A 25,165-nucleotide genomic window follows, 5' to 3' on the forward strand; every position below is an offset into this window, starting at 1 on the left:
GGTAAGCTCGAATCGGAGCCTGAGGGTCTATTGGCTGAGGGAGAGACAAGCTCTCTAAAAGAAGTGGAGGACTGCTCAGACCCCAAGGAAAAGGCTTCCGAGAACACTCTTGGGGGACTGTTGATGTGAGGGTGACCTATACTGGTACTGAGAATATGGGAAGGTAGCAGTCCATGCATTTATGTCAGGACATTAGGGAATTCAAGAAAAATAGAACTCTGTGTGTGTCTGTGTATTTATGTTTGTCTGCTTTGCATTTTTTGTTCTGTGTTAAAAGTTGGAAAGCTCATAAGGGACAAGAATTCAGCCTTTATGTTACAGGCTTAGAGAAATAGGAGACTGAATTGTGGGAACTGGAATTCATTCAAAGTAGTAATTCTTTCAAAATGGCTCAGATAGAAAGAAAAGAAGTTTGAAAAGTCTTTTTTTTTTTTTTTTTCTTTTTCTCTTCCTCTGGCTCTGGCTTTGCAGGTGGAGGGAGAGAAGGGGGAAAATAAGAAAGTTTTGAGAAAATAGAACAGTGGTTATCACTCCTATAAACAAGGAGCCCTGTTATCAGAACTCTGGCTTGTGGGAATCTTGCCAAAATATATATATTTTGGGATATTTCTGTGTATTGGGTATTTGAAAAAAAAATGATTGGTATAATATTCAATTTATGGAAGATCTATTTGGGTATTTAAGAATTCTGTGAACATTCTGGGATAAATTTCTTATTGTCTTACAAAATCTAGATGATCTTCTTGTGATAGAAAAAAAAAGAGTGATCCTGTCCAAGTCACTATCGATTTATTAAATTATTTAAGAGCACAGGGTCTGAGAATTTCTCAAGACAAATTGCAATTTGTGAAATGTGAGGTTTAGGTTTGCAGATATTGGAAGGGAGAAATAAAAATAGAGTAAGAGAAGTAAATGGCTGAACATGGGGGCTCTCTGACCTGTTGGAGCTGTGGGAAAACTAGGCATACTCATTGTATAAGTGAAGGGAAAAAGTAATTAGCTCCTGTAAATTACTTGAGGGAAAGAATGGAAACAGTAAAGGGAAGGGATTGGCACACAGGCCATTGGTCACTATAATTTTGACTAATCTTATGTTACCTAAGAACTTTGCAGTGATTCATGTGCAGGGGCATAAAAGAGGAGATTCATTTGAGATAAGGAGGTGAAACAGCCTGGAGAAGAGGAATCTGTAAGTATGGAGGAGATGATGGTGCTAATTCTGACATTTCTGCCTCCAATGCCTCCACCTTCCCATACCCCAGAAGATAAGCAGGAAATCCAAAGCCTTGGTGCTCAGGAGGATAAAGAGGGCACTGGCTCCTCCCTAATGGCAGAAATGTACTGGTCACAGCAGGTATGAGATATGTACTCCAACATTTACATCAGGGCAGTCATTGGGGTGTCCAAGGCCTGTGTGACCTGGTGCTGACTAGGTTTGTGGTACTGGCTTATACACAATAGCAGGCAACTGGTCAGCGGGTGTCCTGTTTGTCAGAGGATGAATAAAGTGGCCTAATGACAAGTCTAAAAGGAGGAAAGCTCCTGGTATCAGGCCTTTCCAAAACATACAGGTAGACTTTACCGAGCTGCCATTGGTGGGGCATCTCAAATACCTATTGGTCATAGTGGACCATCTGACCTTATGGGTGGAGGCCTTTCCCCTTGCCTGGGCAACTGCCTCAGCAGTTGTAAAAGTACTCCTTGAGCATATCATTCCAGGGTATGGGTTGGTGGAGCAGGTAGATTCGGACCAAGGAACTTGTTTCACAGCTAAGATCCTCCAATCTGTGGCCCAAGCTCTAGAAATATCATGGGACTTACATACCTCATAGCATCTGCCCTCATCAAGTAAAGTGGAAAGGATGGATAAGGAAATTAAACAGCAACTGACTAAATTGGCTGAAACACAATTGTCCTGGACCAAGTGCCTTCCCCTTGCCTTATTAAGAATTAGCCCAAAACCCTGAAGAGATGTGGGATTGTCACTTTATGAATTATTGTATGGTCACCCTTATCCAAAAGGGATTCAAAATTCTTCCTTGGATCCAATATTTCAAACTAAGGATTTGTTTTTAAGGAAATATGTTATGTCTTTACTGTAACATCTGAAAACTTTACACCTAAAAGGGCTTATTGATCAGACTTCTCCCTTAGGATTTCAACAGTGCATGAGTTCTAGCTTGGAGACTGGGTCCTGGTTCGGATGTGGAAGGAGGACAAGCTGATCCTGAACTGGAAAGAACCGTTACAGATCCTCTTGACATAAAATACAACAGTACTACACAGGAAAGAGGGTGGACTCAGAATACCAGAATTAAAGGACCGGTGGACACTCCGAGGGTATGGACTTCCCAACTGAATGCAGAGAACGAGCTGAGACAAACACTAAAAAGGAACTGATGAACTGTGCATGTAAAATCTTGATAGCGGTATTGATCTGGGGTACTTCATTGGGGCATTGCCTAAATCAAACAGGTGAAGGGATATGGATGGGAGAGAGTAAGTGTGAATGGACTTTTACTCATTGACCAGAGAGGGTAGATAGATATCATAGATGGTGGTGAGTGTAGAAACAGATGGAGCAAGTTAAATATTGTTTATAATGATGGGTCAGTGATTAATTGTGTCTACCAGCATTCATTAGGGGATAATGGGAACAAACTGGTGATGATCCAGATGAGGAGATTAACAAGCTATGTGTAGAGAGGTTAATTGAATTTGACCATTATGTAAGTTCTTCATGAAGAAATATATATACAAATATATTTATGAATAACAGGGGGGACTGTGTGGGAAAAGGGTGAAGAACTTACAGCACATATTGATCAGAGACTGTCTATTAAAGTAGACCAAGCCTATGAGTCCTCAGTTTTGACTTCTCCAGAATCACGTGATTTTAGATAAGGACTAAACCACATTCCGTTGTCCAACATGGTCGAAGTAGCTGTATATCACCTTGTCTACTACCAACTAAGGGTACAGTAGAGTTATGTGACTAGTCACAACATATAGAGGGCAGGATTTCGGAGGTTCTTTGTTGGAAATGTATAAAAGCTATAAGCATTTTCAAGGCTCTGGCCCTATCCTGCTGTGAATTTGGCTCACAGACCAGGATGGGGTCTGCTTCTTGAGATCTTAATAAATAATTCTGCTTTCTATGAGTGATCTCTGAGTAGTCAATTTGGGTGGTCTTCTTGTCCCAAACAGAATGTCTTCACAATGGGCAAGAGGCCTGGTAGGCAGCTTTGCCAAGAGAGCTTAATTGGCAAAGCATAATCCTACTTCAGACTTCTGCAGAGATTTGGAGTTCAGAATTATTTTTTATAGCAGTCTGAGGCTAGAGCTTCCATTCAAAATTGAATGAGAATCCCTCACTGTTGTTAACCTCCCCCACACACACACCTAGATTTTCAGTTGAAAAGAGAGTACTTAACTTGGAGTTTCAAGCCACTCAAATAGAAATATCAGGCCCAGATCTCCAATTGAATGAGACCACTTAAGGGAGTGTTATAGCTACTGGGAGTGGTCCTGGGCTAATCTTCAACTCAATAGAAGGTGCACCTTCTCCCCACCAAGATTTCCAACAGAATGAAACCACTTAACTGCCCTGAAGGATGGGTTTCTGTCAGAGAAGAGTTTCCGAGTTCACCCCATCATTTTTCAGGGTTCACCCCTGTCAATTATACATGGCAACAACAAGATTATATGATGATTAATTCTGATGGACATGGCTCTCTTCAACAATGAGATGATTCAAATCAGTTCTACTTGTTTAGTGATGAAGAGAGCCATCTACACCCAGAGAGAGGACTGTGGGAACTGAGTATGGAACACAACATAGCATTCTCACTCTCTCTGTGTTGTTTGCTTGCATTTTGTTTTCTTTCTCATTTTTTTCTTCTTTCTTCATCTGATATTTCCTGTGCAGCCAGATAACTGTATAAATATGTATACATATATTGGGTTTAACATATATTTTAACATATTTAACATGTATTGGATTACCTGCCAGCTAGGAGAGGGGATGGAGGGAAGGAGGGGAAAATTTGTAACAAAAAATTTTGCAATTGTCAATGTTGAAAAATTACCCATCCTTATGTTTTGTAAATAAAATCTTTAAGAAAAAACAAAGAGATTATAGCTAGAAATTCTGATAAGCTAATCAAAACTGACGTGTTAATAATTATAAAGTTTTACCAAAGGTCTTATAGAAATATACTCTAAGCCAAAGAAAGTATGTTAATGATGGGCAGTAAGGACCTGGGAAGTAGGACCTTGAGTCAACATTCCCACTAACTTTTAAAATTTTGAGCTGATGACCATACAATATGAATAACAAATTGTGACGGCTGAGAGCATCTAGGTTAGTGTAGTATTAAAAAAAACCCCACAAAAACCTTGTAACATATTTCTATTATTAACATATTCAATAATAGAAATAATAGCTATCTTCAAACATGAAAAACAGGCATGGATTGAAGTGAATTTATTAAAATTTATAACTATAGCTAGTATCAATATTTAAGCAATGAATTGCCTTTTTTTCCCATTCCAAATTTCAGTGCTGACTGTTTTCTCTGACATTGTAAATAGTTTAATTCTTGTTACTTAAAACATCCCAAACAATGGTCCTTATGGTGATTTACATAGGAGAAACAAGTAAAAAATTAGAAATCTATCCATATATATGTATATGCATATACAAATGCTATATATATTCATATACACATATGTATAGATGGATTTAAGATTAATTGGTAGTCTTATCTACTGCACTACCTAGCTGTTTTATAATATTTTATGGAAGAGAGTCATTCATTTATTCAATGAATGGTCATTAAATATTTGTTATACGCCAAGCATTTTGCTAAGTATTAGTAATTGGTAATTGAGACAAAATTGGAATCTGAAATGATAATTGGGAATAAAGATAAAAAACACTTAACCTTTTTGTCTCAGTTTCCTCATTGTAAAATGAGTTGGAGAAGGAAATGGCAAACAATTCTAATATCCTTGCAAAGCAAACCCATCCCCTTTATACCCATGCAGTCATGAAGATTTGGACATGACTGAAATAGCAACAACAACCACAATAATAATGAGTGTTCCAAAGTACCAAGTAGCCTCTCAGGTCTCTTGTTGGGAACCAAAGATCTAATTCAGGCTTTCACTACATAAACTCCCAGCTGAATCTTGTGAAGGACTCTGGATCTGGAGTCAGGAGAACTGACTTTGAATTCCCCCTTTGCTGCTACAGTGGGCCAAGTCCTTCTGCAATCCCTACTGGGTCTGGTTGTTAAAATATGATAGGTATAGTAAGAATTTAACTACGTGAGTGGAAAAATAAGGTTGTAAAATAGAGGAAGGGAAAAAGTTTAAAAAACCCCCACAAAATAGTCAAATGTGAAATAGACATACATCACAGAAACAGTCCCCTCTTTTTTTCTTGCCATTTACCAAAATACATCTGGTATTTGGGGAGAAAAGCAATTACAGGGAGCTGAGTCTCTGCTTCTCTGACCTAGGAGACCTTTCCTTCACATTGATGTAGGATCTAGGATAAGTCTTACTGTGAGGGACAGAGAGAGGCGTCTGGCTGTCTACTGATTGCAAATCTTCTTGAATCTGATTTCACATCATGTGTCCTTGCCCAAGTGCATCTTATATTTTAAAAATATCCCTTGTTTGTGCTTGATCAATTTTTTATATCATCTTGATAGCCGAGGTTAGGATAGCTGCCAAGCAGCCTTCTACTGTATTTTCTCACCACCTTTATGACCTTGGGCATTCCGTGTGTCTGGATCTCAATTTCCTCATTTGTAAAATGAAGGGATTATACTAGGAAATCTGTAATGTTCCTTCCAGTTCTGACATTCTATGATTATTTTATAGATCTGTGATCTGCAAATAGATATTCTGCATTAATAGGGAAGAACATAGTGATTCTCTCCAACTGTATGTATATGAAGTGCATTTCGTTTTGTTATCTCAATCCATTGATCTGTAAGTATATTTTCTTATTGTTCAGTTGTTTTTCAGTTATGTCCAACTAAGTATGACACCCTCCATTTGAGGTTTTTTTGGCAGAGATACTGGATGGTTTGCCTTTCCTTCTCCAGTTTATTGTTCAGATGAAGAAACTGAGGCAAATTAGGTTTATTAAGTACAGTAGGTGCTTAATAACTCCTTATTGACTTGATTGACTGAAGGGACTCAGAAAATATATAGTTGTATGAACCAATAGGAAGTTGATGGCTGATGCGATAGGCACAGTACAGTAAGACACAGTACAATTACCTGACAATAATTTGCATAAATAAGCTAATCCCAAAGAGAGCGCATAGTGATATACTATTTTTCTATATTTTCAGGTTCTTCATGGGGAACAAAAGAAAAATAAAACTCTGGGAACATAAGGCAAAATGGTATAGTGGAGAGAAGATTGACTCTAGAGTAAAGGGAACCTGGATTTGAAACCTGGCTTTCATACATAAGGTCTAAGTGTTGTTGGACAAATATTGTATTTGACTTCTGGGCCTCCAAGACTCTATCTGCAAGGTAAGGAAGGTGATTCAATGATTTTGATTCCCAACTGCCACAGATGGACAATAAGGCACCATTCCCCCCATTCAACTGGTCCTGGTTGCAGACCAGTGTCGTCAGCCACCATCCTGAGAAAACACCCCTGGGAAGATGTACCCTGGCAATAGCTCCTTCAGATGCTAATGCCCGTAGATTTAGGAAAGAAAATTATAGTCCCCAAAGTCTTTGACACTTTTAAATGATTTAGCATCAGAAACAGATATGGAAATGACCTTTAAAAGGCATTACCCTCTACTTTGCTAGTGCCTCTACAGATTATGGGACCTATCATTTAACTTGGAGTTAAAACTTTCCATTAGAATATGAACTTCTTGAGAGATGGAAATGATTTACTTTTTATCTCTAATGCTTAGCATTGAACACAGCAATTGCTTAATAAATATTTTTCCATCAATCCATCCATTCAGTCACTTTTAAATTCGGTGAATCTCAGAAATCTGCATTTTGAATTCATTCTGGAACAAAGTTATTCCTCTATTCTAGTGTAAAGAATAGCTTCTATTCTTGTCCACTGGCTTCTACAATTAAATGATTTCTTTTACTCAAAGTGCCCCAGCTGTCTCGCACATCTATCTCCTTGACTGGAGGAACAAATCCAAAGCCCCCATGAAATAGGTCACATGGTGGCAGAAATAGGAAGTAAGCTGCTGGCTTAATAGAGAATGTCTGAGAATAGGATTTGAATTTCTAGACCATAGCTGAAAATTATAGGAATGAAAACAGTCCTGGCCAGGGATGTGGTGTACCTAACAAAGGCTGGTAAGAATGTACTTGTATTTCAAGTCTTCCAAATCTAGTCTAAGTGGCTAACCTAAACTGAAAATAAAAAGTTGGAGAAAATTGTTTAAATGTATCTACCAAATTCTATGTCAGAAAGAAGAGCTATAATATAGGAAGAAGACCAGCAGGAGAAATATCCAGAAATTCAGAGAAGCCCATGATTTTCTAGGTCTACAAGAATAACAACTCTAGTAAACTAGAGATCCCATACAAAAGGGCAAATTGGACTTTGTAGGTATCACTGAGAATTGGTGGGATTAGACTGGCTAGTGGCTCCACAAAGGAACATTTAACTTAAAGAGAACAGGAGACCTAAATTGGGGTAGGGAGGAAAGTGTGCCACCATATATAAAGAAGATACATTCCCATGAGGAAATCCAGGACACACACTTGGGTGAAGATCAACAGAGGCAGAAATAGAAACAATATGGTTACTGTAACATAGGAGTATGATACTTAGACCAAGAAAGAAAAATTGAAAATTGATTGTTTGGGAAAAAACAATGGGAATCTTAGTGATATTTTAGAACCAGTGATACTGAAGGAGAGGAAAGTTTAACAGGCATCTTAGATTTTAGGAAAATAGATTTCAAAGGATTAAAAAAAAATGACAAGTAGGATCCCATGGCCCAAGGTGCCAAGCCTGGAGGTCTTGAAAATGATATTCCAAAGATATAAAAAAAGAAATAATTCTGAAGAGCAAGTGAAAGGTTACTTATATGATAAGACCAAGGAGGATGCATAGGGAATTCATCAACAAACTTAGATTTTTTTAAAAACACATTAAAAAGAAAAGTTGGAACAAAAGGTTTTGCAATTGTCAATGCACTTTCCATGCATATATCTTGTAAATAAAAAGCTATAATAAAAAAAGGGGGAAAAAAGAAACATAAAAAAGAGGAAGAAAGAAAAACAGGGAAACATAGGATGAATATAAATGCCTGGCATCATAAGAATTATTCTGTATTATTCAGGACTGCTAAAATGTTAAGAATCAAGAAAAGTAAAGAGAAAGGTATAGAGTACCTAGATATCCTTGGTTTCAAGTCACCAAGCCCAGAGGAACAATCTTAAGCTATGAAGAGAACTGAGCTACCATTGGTAACTTTGTACTATCATGGTCTATAGGAAAAATTCTTAAGAATTAGAGAAAGGCAAGTGTTCCAGTTTTCATAAGAGGGAAGAGAATATATAGTCTGCAAACTATAGACTGGGGAATTTGACTTTGATTCCTGTCATTATGGAAAACTTGACTGAAGGAAAAGGTTAGTGATCCGTCCAAAAATTAGCAATGGCAGCAAAAAGATTATCTGGCTTGATATTATTCGAGTGCAATGATGTGGTGTAGAAGCAGTTTATCTAGATCTCAGCATACCTTAGACAGTTTCTCAAGCTATTTTTATGGGAAATATGAAGAGAGATATGAGTAAGATGATAGAATAGACAGGTATCATTAGGTTGATTAAAAATTGGTTGCATGGCTGAATCCAGTGAATGGTCATTACTGGCTTATTGCCATCTTAGAAGGTAGGCTCCACTGGAGTGCTGCAGAGACCAGAGTTTGAACTTCTGCTATTGAAATATTTTTTGGTCAATAATCTGGATAAAGGCAGAGACATTACACTTATCAAATTATCTAAGAGATATAGTCAGGAGTGTACTCATCAATATATAATAACAGTTTATCTCTCAAAAAAGAGGCAGAAAGAATACACATATAAATTTAATCTGCATTATTAATATATATTAAGTCTAACAACTAAAAAATGATAAATTAATCCCAGTTCTCTTAAGACTGTCAATTTATCAATTAGTTGTCTCTGGAAACAGTTTGAATTCTGAGACAAATTCAATAAGGTGAAAATGCAAAGGGATGAATGTAAAGCAGTCCATTTGGGTCCAAAAAAATTTCAAAATCACAAGTATAGCATGCAAAGATAGCAGTTCATCTGAAAAATATCTGAGGACTACAACTGTTTCTTAGTGAAGTAGAAGCTCAATATGAGTCAATAGTATGCTGAAGTAGTTGAAAAGACGAATGCTACCTTGGGTTGTGTTACTGTTGTTTGTTGTTCATCCTTCATTTTTGAAAAGAACCATGAGGGGCAGCTAAGTGGCATAGTGGATAGAGCGCCAGCCCTGAAGTCAGGAGGACCTGAGCTCAAATCCTGTCTCAGACACTTAACACCACCAAAAACAACAACAACAACAACAACAAAGAAAACCATGATATCTTGATTCATGCATGAATTTAATGATGTCTTGATTCACGCATGAATTTAATTTAAGTGAGATAGAGTTGCACAGAGTCATTCTCTCTTCCAGAATCACTAAAGTCCAGTAGTAAGATGATTGGGGATGGCCCAGAACACAGTGGGTAACCTCGGTGTCTTTGATGTCTAAACAAGCTCTAAGAACTCCACAGAGCCTGCTTCAACTAAGTTCATATGTGCTGGAACTAATTGTTTTCATCCATCTATTAAAAGAAATATTGGATCCTGGATCAAGGAAGTAGTAGTTCTTTTATATTCTGCCTTTTGGGGGACTATGTCTCAAATACTGTTTAGTTCTGGGATGCTATGTGTCAGATAAGATTGATTAACTGATGAACATCCAGAGAGAGACAACTAAAATGAGGAAACATCTCAAGTTAGCTCTTTTAGAAACTAATAAAAAGAACTGAAGATATTTAGCCTGGCAAAGGAATTTGGGAGTTTGTATTAAATGGTGGTTGTCTTCAAGTATTAGATAAACTACCATGTAGAAGAGAAAGGGCATATCCTGTTTGATTTCAGGGGGCAGAAATAGGAATAATAGACAGAAATCACAAAGAAACAAATTTATGCTTGAGGAAAGGGAAACTTCAAATAATTGGAGCAATCCAAAGGTGGCCTGGTTTGCCTGCTGGATTCCTCTGAGTTAGAGACCAGTGAAGTAAGACTGGACAGCCAGATGTTTGGTATGTTGTGATTATGTATAGGTTGAACTACATGGCTTCTGAAGTCCTTTTCATCTCTGAGATCCTGTGATTCTCTGATGTTCAATGCAAGAATCAAGTGTCAGTGCCTAGAGACTAACTTTTATTTCTCTTCCAATGCTTATAAAATACGCAGTATTTGTGAATGGTTATTGTAGTTATTTTTAAAGTTGTGTCTGCCTCTTTTTGACCCTATTTGGGGTTTTTTTGGCAAAGATATTGGAGGGGTTTGCCATTTTTCTCCTGCAGCTCATTTCACATATGAGGAAACTGAGGCAAGCAGGGTTAAGCAACTTGCCCAAATTCACATAGCTAGTAAGTGTCTGAGGCTAGATTTGAATTGAGGAAAATGGACATTTCCTGACTCTATGACTCTATCCACTTCCCCACTGCCCAGAATAATAATTAATATTTGTTTCATTAAATTATAACATTTATTTTCATATGATAGCTTATAAATAATTGTTTAATAACCTAAATATTATTAGTTATTAATATTGATTGGGACTGATTGGATGAAGTATTTATCAGTATTGTCACATGTTCCCAGAATGGGACCTTGGGAGGTCATTTGATCTCTGGAAGGATGAACTTTGAACCTGAGATATAGGAAGTTGCAAGAAGTGACCGTGACCTGTGGGAGGCAGCCAGCATTGGTGACTATGGGTCAAAGATGGTTATGTCCTTTTAGTCTATCCAATGAGAAGGCTCTAATCCTTTGCCTTTTAAACCCTGGACAGCTGGTCAGGTTCCAGGCCCACAGGGTGGGAGTTGGCATGGCTCCCAGGTGTGAGTCTGGGCCTCTTCCTGCAGGGATTAAATAAATGCTTTCTCTTTGTACCTGATGATGTGTCTGATTGGATTGGGAAGGGGATCTTGCACCCCACCTGTCTCCTACAATATCATTAGAGGAAAGTTTATTGATTTCGTTGGTATAAAGAACTCCCATTGAGGAAATTCCATGCACTAATGCAGGCCACTCTGAGAAATTGTGGTTTTCCCAGATTCAGATACTCAATATTTGTCAAAGGTAGGCAATGAACTCAGGGCCTGAGGCTGGCTCTCTATCCATTCCTCATTCTCTAGATTTTACCACCACATCTTAGCCACTCCTCTCTGTCCACTTGAGTCCTTTCTCCCATTGGTGAATTCTTTGAGAACCTCCATTTTGGAGAAGGCATCAATGATCCCTCGTTCCAGAGTTTGCCACCATACCTTCCTCCCTTTGGAATCTCTTTTCTCTTCCCCTTCCAGCTTCACTTTTATAAGTAGCCTTTCCCCATAAGCTCTCTGAGAAAAAAGATAGCGTTTCTTTTTCATCATATTTCTATCTCCAGCACTGAGCCTGGCCTATAGTAAGCACTTGATAAATGCTTGTTGACTGATTAATTCGCTATTTCATTCTGTCTCTCTAATCATGCAAATATTATTATTATTGCTATCAAAAAGGGGGCTACCTGCCAGTCAGGTTTGAGTACCTGGTGTTTCATGAATGTTCCAGAAGGAATTTGCTTTTCTTTCAACAGCTTATGGGTTAGTTTCAAACCAGTGGTAATTTGAGAACATTAAAACCTGACATTTGTTATCTTGCAACCAGAGTATGAGCCTTTAATTAAAGTTATTTATTATGATGAGGATTCTGAGGCAGGAAATATGTCCAGAGACTTAAATAATGATCAAATGGGTTAAGAAATGTGAAAACATGATACAAAAGTACAATTATCCTCTATCACAACTAGAAAAGTCTCTGCTTATCTTGGACAACCAGGAAGAGAATAGTAAGACTATACAAAGCATTATGCAAATCTAGTGACCAGTTCTCAGAAGTCCTGATAAGATTACTCCAGGGAAACTCCCAAACAGATAAGTTCCTGGTATTCTAAATTTGGCCGATTTTCACCTGCTACCACCCTAAGAGGAAAAGGGGATTTTTCTTGCAAAAGTATGTCTTTTCCCCCTTCTTCGTTAACCTTTTATCTTCTTGTACCTCCTCTACAGCGCCCACTCTCAGTCAACCAGAATTAAAAATTCTTTTCCTTTGGGAAATCCTGCCTATAAACTCTGTAAGGACAGGCAGTGAGCCTGTGATTTCTTTGGTATAGAAAACTCCCTCTACTAATGCTGATCAGCACCTTCTGTACAACTCATAGAGAGGGACCTTGGGCACTGAACCTGTAGATGAGTTGTCCAGCCCAGTGTCACATGGCCAGACTACATCAGAGGTAGGGCACTTAAACTCAGGCAAGGCTAGTTCTCCGCCTCCCAAGCAGTGTTGTCTCTCCTAAACGGCACACTTTAAGTAGGAATCTGGACACTGCTTAATTTGATCTACTTCTTATTGGTCATTTACAATTATACTTCCTAGTTCAAATTTTTGCAGAAATTCTAGGCCAAGTTGTTTGTTTGTTTATTTTGAAGCAATCTTTGTTACAGAGTTGGAGGGAGAGAAGGATGTGGGGGGAATGAGAGAGTAAAAAGGAGAGGGGAGAAAGAAGTGGGGGAAGAAGGAAGAGGAAGAAGAGGAAGAAGAAAAGGAGGAAGACAGAGGCACAGAGACACAGAGAGATGGAGAGACAGAGGAGAGACATGCAGAGAGACATACACACACAGAGACAGAGACAGACAGAGAGACAGAGACACACACACAGAGACAGAGAGACGGAGAGACAGAGGAGAGATGTGAAGAAAGAGACACACACAGAGAGACAGAGAGACAGAGAGAGACAGAGACAGATATATAGACTGTTAGATCTGGAAGAGAGCCTTAGAAACCAGCAGGTCCAATCCCCAAGAAGTCAAATCTTCTATCTGAACCCCAGGGTCTTCTAGGATCCCTCCTCAGTTTTAGGATATAACTGCGTTTATCCTTCTATCTGGCATCTATTAAGTGCAAAGTGTTATACTTTGTATTGGGGTAGCTAATAAAATGATTATGGCATAACCTTAATCTTCAAGGAGTTTATTATATTATAGTTATAAAGAGAAGTCTAGAGTTTTTCTCAGAAGGCAGAGATGAAAGAATAGTTCTGACTTTATTGTATAACTGGCAGAGAATAATCTGAAAATAGTCATCTATCATTTATTAATCATTAACTGTGTGCCAGGAACTGTGCTAATTAAGCTTTAGGGAAATTAAAAAAAAAATTAATCCCTATCCTCAAGAGGCAAAAGCAAAAATAATTTCTACCCTCAAGGAGCTTACTTCTAATGAGGAAGACAATACAGAAGTCAGTACATAGAAAAGAAATGCAGGGAAGATAAAAGGGAACTTTTGAGGATAAGGCATTAACTTCTAGGAGGAAGGATGGGAAGGATGGTGCTCAATGGTAATGAATAAGTGCCAGGTTCAAAATTTCATTTTGGACTTGCATAGTCCAGTCCAGAAACAGAGGTAAAGGAGCTTTAAAACAACAACAACCTCCCCCAACCCAAATTTATTTTTTATTTTTGACATTCTTTTTAACATTTGGAGCTCCAAACCCTCTCCTTCCTTCTTACCCCTCCTTGAGCTAAAGAGAAAGTAAGCAAAATGAAATCAATTACAAATATGAAATCATGCAAAACATATTTCCATATTAGCTATACACAAAGCAACAACAACAAAACAGTAAATCAAGAAAGTTATACTTCAAACACTCAGAGTTCATCAGTTCTTTGGAGGTGGATAGCATTTTTTTTCCCACCATGAGTCCTTTGAAATTGTCTTGGATTGAATAGATAAGAGTACCTAAGTCTTTCACAGTTGATTATCACTACAACATTGCTACTACTGTGCACAGTGATCTCTTGGTTCTCACTTCACTTTGTGTCAGTTGATATTATTCTTGCCATATTTCTTATTTATTTCTTATTACATAATAGTACTCCATCACAATCTGGAAGGAGAAAAATCTGGAACACAAAATCTTATGAATGTTAAAACTATCATTACCTGTATTTGGAAAATGACATACTATTGAAATAATATTACAATAATATAAAAAGAAATATGATGTCTATATGTTTAATATTATTATTATATATTAAATATATAAGTATTATATATTTAGTATTATTATTATTATAGAATTATACAATTTTTAAATTCTCTCTCCTCAATCTCTTTTAAAGGTCAGCTGTTTTTTCAATGAGATAATTCATATTGTCTTCTATTTTTTTCATTTTTTAGACTTTGTTTCATTGTTTCATGATGTCTCATAAAGTCATTAACTTCCTTTTGCCCAATTCTAATTTTTTAAGGAATTATTTTCTTCAGTGAGTTTTTGTATCTTTTCCTCGATGTGGTTTTTCTTACTTTTTTAGGATTTTTTTTTTCCTCAGTGGAACTTTTGGTCTCTTTTACATTTTCCCTTATTCAGTAACTTTTTTGTTTGTTTTATCAAGTTGTTAATTCTCTTTTCATAATTTTCTTGCACCACCCTCATTTCTTTTCCCAATTTTCCCTCTTCCACTTTTGTCTCTCTTTTTAAATTCTTTCAGGAATTTTTGTTGGACTTGGATCCAATTAGCATTTTTTTGGTTGAGATTTTGATTATAACTGTTTTCACATAGTTGTCTTCTGAGTTTTTGTCTTGGTTTTCCCCGCTACTGTTGTAGCTTTTTATGATTCAGTTCTTTGTTCACTTATTTTCCCAACCTATTTTTTTGACTTTGAACTTAATGTTAAAGTTTGGATCTGTCAGTAGGGAGACACTATCCCGATTTTCAGATTTTTTTCATGCTGCTGTTTTTGGAGTTCGTTCTGGAGGGTTGCAAGTTTTCAGTCCTTCCAAGGTGATGTGATTTAGGAAGAAGCGTGGTCATTGCTCTCCTGGTCTGTGTTCTGTTCTTTATTCAGGAGGGTCCCTGGCCTCCTGAAGCCACAAGCTGTTACTGTGACCAGCTTCCTTATTCCCTTACATTTATGAGCATTAGCACTTCTCTTTGCCTTGGAACTGTGACCAGGGACCCTGCTCTCTTGGGACTGATCACAAGTGCTTCCCTCTGACCTGGAGCTGTAATCTAGAACTGCTAATGGCAATAGACTTGCCAATCAGCACCAGCTGATTGCCTACAAAGGTAATCTCTTTCTGAAGAGTTGTCTGACCCCTTTCCTTTATCTGGTCTGAGAGCTCCCAAAGCTGCTGCTGCTGCTACCAGTGCTGACCCAGCAACCTTCAAGGCCCACCACTGGTGCTTCTGCCACTCTCTGGACTCTGCACCCAGCCTCGGTGTTACAGAACTCTCTTTTGTATCTCCTAAGTTGTCTTTGCTAGGGAAATTGTGTCACTTTAACCCTTTGGTGATGCAGCTACTACAAAATTTGATTTGAATCATTATTTTAAAGTTCTTTGAAAGGGCTGTTGGGAGAGTTCAGTATGGTTGCTGTCTTTACTTTACCATCTTGGCTCTGCCCAGATGAATAAATTTAAACAATATCACATGGCCAATGGCAATGATGATTCAGAAGGAAGTCCTCACTTGGATGCCAAGGAGGAAAAGGATGTAATGGTCCATGAATTTGATTTTAAAATATATTTAAAAACTACTATAGGGCAGGCAGAGTGGGACAAAGCAATTCAGGAAGAGCAGAATGAGGAACAAGGATGCTTGGAGGAGTTGGGAAATGAAACAGCTCTTTGGAAACAGCAGGAAGGGAGCAGGAAGCAGGATGCCAAAGCAATTTCCGTTGAATTTAGAAATAGGCTGCCTGAGGTTACCCTTCTTGAGCAAGCTGACCAAAGGCAGAGTAGTATAGTGGATAGACTCAGGGTTCCAATCTGGCTCTGCCACTTTGGCTTGTATGAGCATAGGCGAGTTACTTAATGTTGTTGGACCTCAGTTTTCTCATCTGTAAATTGTAAGGGTGTATGAGGTTCCTTCCGGTTCTAGATCTAGGCTCCTTTGGATCAGAGACCACTCTAACATCACACATGGAATAAAGCCTAGCCATCATTGAATCTAAACCTTTCTCTGACCACAGGAGGAAGTGAAGCCTCAGAGAGCTGAAGTGGCCCGAATGCCTAAAGCCATTCAGCTGGTGAGTGGCAGAGCCACAGCTGGAGCCCTGTCCTGTCTGAATCCCAGTCCAGGACCTCCTCTATTCTACCAGGAAGAACTTTCCCTTGACCTTTCCAAATCCAGTTCTTTTCAGAAAATATTTATTGATCTATTTTAAAATGGATTTTTATTGATGCCTTTTTTCATGTCACTTAGATTTTCCCTTGTATCACTCCTTCTACCTCTAAGAGAGCCATCATTTATAATAAAGAAATTTTTTTAAAAAAGGAAAAAAAACCCAGCCAAATGAATCCATCTATCCCCTGAATCTGATGTTATTTAGTTTATACTTGTGAACATCTCCCCCTCTACAAAGGAGTGAAGGCAGGTATGTTCTTACTTTTTTTTTCTTCGTTGTTTGCTTGTTTTGTTTGTTTTTTAAGAACTTTCAGTAAACATTTATTAAACATGGTCATATTCTGTGAAAGATGAAAACAAAACTCACAGGTCATTCTTGCCTTCCAAGAGCTTCCATTTTTCCAAATTAAAGAGGGATCTCTTCTTCATGCCCCAGCCTCTTCATTTCCCTCAAACAGGTGGGAGAAACAGAAGAGTTCATTCTGTTGACAGGAGCATGTGGGTTGTGCAATGGATAAAATGCTAGGCCTAGACACTTAGTCGCTTAACCCTCTTTGCCTCAGTTTCCCCATCTGTAAAATGAGCTGGAGAAAAGAAATGGCAAACCACTGAACGACCCTCTCTCTACTCTTCAAGAAAGCAGGGAGACTACTAGGTAGTCCACAAAGAATACTCGACCCTGATCACTTTGCTCTAACTCTGACTACCAGAGCTGAGGCAACTTAATTCATCCTTGCTTTTGGAATCATGGACTCCCTGGAAACCCTGGAGGGGAGATATAGGTGAACTCCTCCCTTTGAAAGGTGAGAAGTTGAAACAAAATGTCCTAATAAGTCTGCAGATAGGGTATAGCCCTAGCAGAAAAAAGCCACAGGAATGGATTTATTTTCCATTTTAATTGAGATGGGGAAGCAGAATACATTAAGCTGATGCTGCATGTCCAAGTATGTCAAGCATTTAGTGATCCAAAGCCTATCTCAATCAATCAACAAATATTTGCATTAGAGCAGAGGGGACTTTAGGATCACCTGGTCTCACCCCCTCCCAGGACAGAGGAGGGGAAGGGTCTTATGCTTCACATAGTTAGTTATCAGCCAAAGTTAGATGTAGGACCAAATTCCTGAGTTCTCATTCTGTTGCAATCTAGCCTCCTATTCAGGCTTTGGAAGTCTCTTGAGGTCTGTCTATGTGAGTAGGTAGAAATAACAACAGAGAAAGCCTGTTTTCATTCCCAGCTTTTGGCCTTGTGATAAGTGGCTGGAGAGTCACTATTGCTGCTGCCATAGAAAACTTTAAAGAGGGAGCTGGAATTTGGGATGGAGATGTTGGGGGTAGTGAGGGTGTTGGAATATACAATCTCCTCCTTCTTCTATGACCAGTGGCTGCTCAGCCATTAGTTTTTGCTGCTTTCCCCCTCATTTATTAAGTCCCCTGTAACACCACAAATATACAGCTATGAAGAAGGCAAGACATAATTATTGTAAGGATTCTTTAAAAAAAAAAAAAAAATTGTTTTTCCAAATTTCCCAGGAAGGTAAGTTGCATGTACATGGTATGTTTAGAGAACAACCCTTTAGCAATCCAGGTTTTCTTTTTGCCTAGCTGGGAAGCTGTGTGTTTTCTACTCCCTCTATTTATATCCCAAGTCCAAATTCCTAGATTCTGGTTGAATTCAGCCAACAATCAATAAGCATTTATTATGCTCTAAATAGGTAGGCCTCAAGCCCTGTCCTAAGCACTAGAGACAACAAAGAAAAGCAAAGCTCAAGTTCTAATGGGGGAGATCACATGTAAATAACTCTACATACATGCTTAAGTATTTCCTGACCAAAGCCTGTCTTAATCAATCAATTGAAAAATATTTGTATTAGAGCTGAAAAGATTTAAGGAATCTCCTGGCCTCAACCCCTCATAGCTTCAATGTAGTTTAAATCCTGAGTGGAAGAATGGTAACCCTAAAAGAAGGCACTAGTATCTGGGGAGACAAAGAAAAACTTCAGGAAACCATAGTATTTGAGATGACTCTTAAGAAAGGTACCAAATAGAAGTCAGAAGGGGAAGTATTCCAGGCAGGAGGACAGTGTGGAAAAATGTCTTATTATAGTGTTTGTAAAACATCTTCATTATTATACTTTTTTATTTTATTTATTTGTATTTTATTTGTATCATATTATATTACATTATGTTTATTTTACTATACTGTTTAAATCCAATTTTATGTGATTCCAGAGTCTTTGCTTCTCTTCATGTGCAAATCAAGATATCATTCACTACATTGTTCTCTGAATGAAGTACCAACAATAAAAACCACAACAATATGTTATTAGGAGTTATTCATACCTATAATATCACCTCTAGAAATGCTATAGATGGCTACAAGATAGTTTGGGTTCTCTTAGGTTCTGAATCCAACCCAAACATTTAAATGTGTGTGTGTGTGTGTGTGTGTGTGTGTGTGTGTGTGTGTGTGTGTGTGTGTGTGTGTGTGTGTGTATTATGTGGCCAGCTAGATGGGACAGTGAATAGAGCACTGGCCCTGGAGTAAAGAGGGCCAGAGTTCAAATCTGGCCTGGGACATTTAACATTTGCTAGCTGTGTGACCCTGGGAAAACCACTTAACCTCAATTATCTTGCCAAAAAAGAAAGTAAAAATACATACATATTTTATTTTTCTCTAATTACATGATAAAGTATATTTTTAAACATTTGGTTTTTAAGTTTTGACTTCCAAATTTTCTCCCTTCCTCCCTCCCTCTCCTCTCCCCTCCCTGAGATAGTAAGCAATTAGATATAGGTTATACAAGCACAATCATGTAAAACATTTCCATGTTAGTTATTTTTCCCAGAAGACTCAGACAAAAATAAATAAATAAAAAACAATGAAAAGAAGGAAGGGAAATAATATCAGTTCTTGGGGCAGATAATATGCTTCACCATTAGTCCTTTGGGAATGTCTTGGATCATTGTATTTCTGATAATGGTTGTCAATCACAGTTCATTGTAATATTGCTGTTACTTTATACAGTGATCTCTTGGTTCTGCTCACTTCATTTTGCATCAGTTCATGTAAGTTCTTCCAGATTTGTCTGAAATCATCCTGCTTTTCTTTTTTTTTTATAATACAATAATATTTCATCATAATCATATACCACAGCTCATTCAGCCATTCTCCAAATGATGTAACCCCGACAGTCTTGTTTTGAACTACCACATCCAGGACTGGTTCTTTGGCCATCAAAGCTTGTATTTAGGCTTCACATAAATTTTATTTTTTAAATATCTACTCATGTTCACCTTAACTTACTTTGCTTTCAAATTGTCCTCAGGGTGAATTTGCTTAACCAAAGTACATATAATTAGTATGAGCCTTTTGTAAATAACTTTGTTAAGATCCTATGTAATATCAACTCTCCAGAACCTGGGGAGGAAGAGCCACAACTCCTTTCTGTCTCTCTTCTACCAAATAACCTAATAAATTTCTTTCTAAAACTATTTGAGAATTTGGGGTTTGTTCTTGTGATCATTAGTGGTCAGGGTAAAAGGGTGAATGTATGGTGTGAAGAGGAGAGTAAAATGTAAGAAAACTATAAAAGTCGGGAGAAATTAGGTAGTGAAGTGCTTTAAATATCAAACAGAGAATTTTAAATTGTACCCTAGAGGTAATTGGGAGCCACCAGAATTTATTAAATGGGGTTGGTGGTGACATAGACTTGTGCTTTATTTTGATGAATTGGAGGATGCTGATTAGGCTGCCTTGAGACAGGCAAGCCACTGCAATAGTCCAGGTGTGATGTGATGAGGTACTCCATCACAGTACCTATGTTAAAGGAGAGAAGGGTTAGTTTCTATCTATTGATCTCCAGAGCAGGAAAATTTCATCAGGAATTATAGAAGTCACCTTGGATTACTAAGCCAACTTTCTTTGTTTTATACATGAGGAAACCAACGTCTTTATACTCTCAGTTGTATAATGTCTAATACATGGTGAGATTTTCACATCCTGCTTGTAAGATTGATTTTGTGGTATTTTTTTGAGAGGTACAAAAATATTTTTACCAAGGGCCCATCTCTGAGATGTCAAATTTCTACATTTGCCATTCTGTTGGTCTGGAAAATACAGTATTAACTCTTAAAGTCCATTCATCCTTAGTCTGACAGCTACCTTATAAGGCACTGGGAGAATAGTTTGATAGGACCAGGATTTTAGGAAAGATCCAGATTATAGGATACTTAAGAATTGGGGACTTTGAAGGGGATAGCTTGTCTTGTTTTAAGCAGAAGTGGGAAGCTAGAAAGGAAAGGATATTTAAAAAATAATAGGGGAAGAAGGGCTGCTGTATTTTAGACGTAGGCTAGGAGTCAAAAGACTTTGGGGTCTTGGGTCTACCTGGTTGCATTATGTCAGACAAATCACTTCACCTCCATAGGCCTTTTCCTCTATAAGAGGAATGTCCCCTAAAGAGATCAAGGAAAGGAGGAAAGCTTGCTTATGTAACATATGTATCCCCTCTTTTATGTGGTTAAAAAAAAAAACAACTCAGGAAACTAAGAGAGTAACCAATGATTAGGAAATGGCTGAACAAACAAGGATATTGGTATGCAATAGAATACAATCATGCTGTAAGAAATGATAAAAAAGGATAGTTTCAGAGTAACCTGGGAAAACTTATATATAGTGATAAAAAGTGAAGTAATAAGAATCAGGAAAATAATTTATATAATTAACAACATTATAAAGACAAATACATTTAGAAGATTTGAGAACTTAGATCATGATCAGATAGGATTCCAAATAACTAATAAAGAAACATATTGTCCATCTCCTCACAGAGATGATGGACTTTAGTTTTATGACCAATATGAGAATTTATAGCGTTTGATTATGCATATTTTTACAAGTATTTTGGGATTTCTTCCCCAGTGGAGAGATAGAAAGGAATGAAAAATAGGTTTTTGTTAGTTGAAAAAAGTTAAATAAAGAAGCACAAAAAGATGAAATATTTATTGAATTAAATATTAAGTAAAACTAAATGTGTAAAAAAAGGAAATGATCTAAAGTCCTTTCCAACTCTGACACTAGGAGTCTATTTCACAATTTTGCTTAAAGTTCTCCCTACTAAGAAGTCCCTGAACTATGATCTGGTCTTGTCTTTCACCCTTAATGCTGCTGTCTATCCTAGAACCCAGCAACCCTTCTTATACTCTAGTAGGCATCTTGCATAGAAGCCATGACAGAGTATTAGCATTCTTTAGGAGGGCTTACTATGAAAAGCAACCTCTCTTCATTCACTTGGAAAGCCTTCCAGGGCCAACTCCATTACTGGGCTCACAAACCTCTCCCCCTGTTTCCTGTTGGCTTTGGGTATGGAAAATATTGGGCTGATCATTAACTTCTGGAACAAATGTTAACCTTTGGAATCTTCTTCTGTATTTAACTGTTGTCTCCTAATCCAAAGTTTGTCCCCAACAGCCTTGGAAAGAGAATGACAAATGTGTTCCTTTATGGTTTAAGTAGCTACCTTTTTGCTTAGTACCTGTTTGCTCTCAGTAGGAGTACCTATCTGTTTGCTCTCAGTAGGAGTACCTATCTGCTCTCAGTAGGAAATAACTGAGAAAGGATATTCATTTTTTTCATAACAGATGGGAAAGAACCTGAAGAAAACCTTGTATTCATTAATGACCTCTCCAATCCCCCCACTCCCCCTAAAACAGAAACACCAGCCAGTTTTATTTCCTATTACTTCCTCATATATTTTCCTCATTTAGTTAGGGCAGTATGTCCTCACTGCTACACAGATAGGCTATATTCTTAATCTCTGTGGGATTAAACTGTGTGGATTATGAGTGCTCCCAGTCAACAGAATGGGGAAAAAAAAAAAGTTGGTTGTACATGACATTGCAAATCTATTATATACATCTTGCTATTCACTTTAAATATATAATAAAGCTATCATATAATTTTTCTTTTCCTCCTCTTTTTCTTCCCTCTCATTTGGCTACCATTGGACACATATATACATAGGCACATGAAATATATATATATATATATGTGAAGGTAAACTTCTATTTATCAGTTCTTTCCCTGGATGCAGATAGTATCTTCATATGTCCTTTGTAGTTAATTGGGTATTTATAGTAGTCAGAATGACTGAGCCATTCAACTTCTAGTTGATAACCTGACTCATCTCTCTCCCCAAATCAATTCAGTGACCAAGGTGATTTTTCCCCCTCTAAAAGTATAGATCTGATTATCTCCTGTTCCCTGTTCACATTCAAAAAAGTCTATTATCTCCTATATCTATTATCTCTTATATATATCTCCAATATAAAGTTCTGTTTGGCATGGAAAGCATTTCCCTGTCTGGCCCCTTCCTGTCCTTCCAGGAATGTTATTTTACTTCCTTCCATGGACTCTACAATTCTGTTATATTGGCATACTTGCTGCTTTTCCTACATGATACTCCACCTTGGCCTATGTACTGGCTTCCCCCATAAATGGGATACTCTGACCCCATCTCCAATTCTTTATTTCACTGGTTTCATTCAAGACAGCTTGAATCCCATTTTTTAGGAGGTCTTTCCTGGTTCCCTCAGCTGCCAATGGCCTCTGCCTCTCCTTCTGAGACTGCCTTCCATCTACTATATATATGGGCAGCTAAGGAGTACATTGGATGGAGCACTGGGCCTGGATCCAGGAAGTCTCATCTTCCTGAGTTGAAATCTGGCCTCAGATACTTCTTAGCTAGATGATCCTGGGCTGGTCACTTAACCCTGTTTGCCTCAATTTCCTCATCTGTAAAATGATCTAAAAAAGGAAAAGGCAAATCGCTCTAGTACCTTTGCTAAGAAAACCCCAAATGAGGTCCTGAAGAATCAGACATGACTGAACACTGTAGATATTTTCCATTTCCCTAATTATTTATACAAGAATGACCGTAGTATGATATACTGCTATATGCTTGCCAGGTATTATTACTCATTGAGGTCAAGGATAATTTTTTGTTTTTATTCTTTGTATTTTTTTGTATCTTTAGTATCTAACACAATGGCTAGAACATAGAGCAAGTGTTGCTGAAGGATTGATACGTTCTCCCTCATCCTTCTTCCCCCTCATCAGATATAGGAAGGTAGGAGAGTTTAACTAACAAGCACACTGCCTTTTTCCTCAACACTCTTCATGTGGCTAGTGGTGGGTGCCCTAGAATTATAGCCACTCTGGAAATCTGCCCAGCTAATTCATTTCAGACCAGAAGACAGGAAGCCCCCACCATGGGGCAGAGAATAAGAACAGCAGGAGGGAGCTGATTTAGGCAGACAGAGGTTCTTTGTCATTATGTCACTTATAAATTGAGCAATATTTGGCAACAAATATTGGTTCAGAGAGGCCCCTCCTCTTCCAGGTCCTTTCTTTCTAATCCTCCACTTCCAGGCCCTTCCAATTAGTTCATCTATTTTTTTTTTTTTTTTAAGAGGGTCAGCCCTTGACCTAGCTCTAGTTTTCCCTTAAACTGTTTTCAGCAAATGATTGTTTTTCTAGAAGATTTTGTCAAAACAAAACCCTGTCAAACAACAGGAGACAATGAAAAATCATGCACATCTGTGCCATCTTCACTCAAACTATAAAGCTCTTTCTCTTTCTGCACCCATCCCCCTTTCTCTTTCCCCTCAATCTCTCAATCTGTTTGTCTCTTTTTTTCTTCTTCCAGCTTCTAGGTGAGTGAAAAGAATAAATCCTTGAAGAAAAGGAGGCGACATGATGAGCTGAGAATTGTCTTTGGATAGGAGACTGGAAACCTGGCTTTGAATCCTATCTCTGACTTTACAAGAATTGTGTTATAAGAGTTGTTTTGCTTTGTTTTGGTTTTTCGTTTTTTTTAGTGTGAGGGTAGGGGAAGCAATATGGGAATCAGAAAAATATGTATCATAGCTTCAATTTCCATATCTGTAAAATGGTGTAAATAATATTGGTAGAATTTTGGTTTTAAGTCATACGTGGATTTTGATGATACATGTAAAATTGTTGCATGATTGCCAACTTTATAATAGCAAGTTTAGTGCAATAGAATGTAAGCAGCTTGAGGGCAAGGATTTAATTCACTTATAATATTGTATTCCCAACACCTAACAGTGACTGCCACATGGTGGGTGTTTAATAAATATTTGTTAATTGATTGGCTATTTTGGTTCCTGATAGAGGGAAGAATGGGAATTCTGGGGAATTGGTAAACTTTTTGTGTTTATTTACTAGGTTATATCAGGAAGCCAGTTTTTACCTCAATCTTGCAGATGTGGGGGACTCTGTCATTTCTTGCCCAGGTTAGCAGTCCAATGGAAAGAGAAATCAGTAGAGTCAAATGTTCTCCTCTGATCAAATGCTTCCTCCTATCTGCTCATGGTTTTTTATTAGTAAAACAAAGCGCTGGATTGGATGGTTTCTGACAATCCTTCTACATTGTGAGTTTTCTCTGTTAGCGCTGAAGTCAGAGAAGGCAGCAGTTGGCTCAGCCCTTTCTGAGGCTTCAGCTGAGATCTTTTATCTGCTTCAGCTTTGGGGGAATGTGTCTATGTGCATATCTTGAGAGGATGAACTCCTATTTAGTTTATGCTTCTGGATTTCATACAAACAGATTAAATCTCTGTTATTTCAGCTGAGTTTGTTCATCATGATTTATCTCATCTGGAGGCTAC

General features: G+C 37.8%; 1 long non-coding RNA gene across 1 annotated transcript; it reads left to right on the plus strand.

Moving 5' to 3' along the window:
- The first annotated feature begins 526 nt into the window (after window positions 1-526).
- Window positions 527-24,708, plus strand: LOC141564768 (uncharacterized). The gene is made up of 3 exons (XR_012488706.1): window positions 527-2,340; window positions 6,372-6,558; window positions 24,184-24,708. It is a non-coding gene; the product is annotated as an uncharacterized LOC141564768 (long non-coding RNA).
- The last annotated feature ends 457 nt before the right edge of the window (window positions 24,709-25,165 follow it).

Source organism: Sminthopsis crassicaudata, chromosome 3 (genome assembly GCF_048593235.1).
Source record: "Sminthopsis crassicaudata isolate SCR6 chromosome 3, ASM4859323v1, whole genome shotgun sequence".
Lineage (NCBI taxonomy): Eukaryota > Metazoa > Chordata > Mammalia > Dasyuromorphia > Dasyuridae > Sminthopsis > Sminthopsis crassicaudata.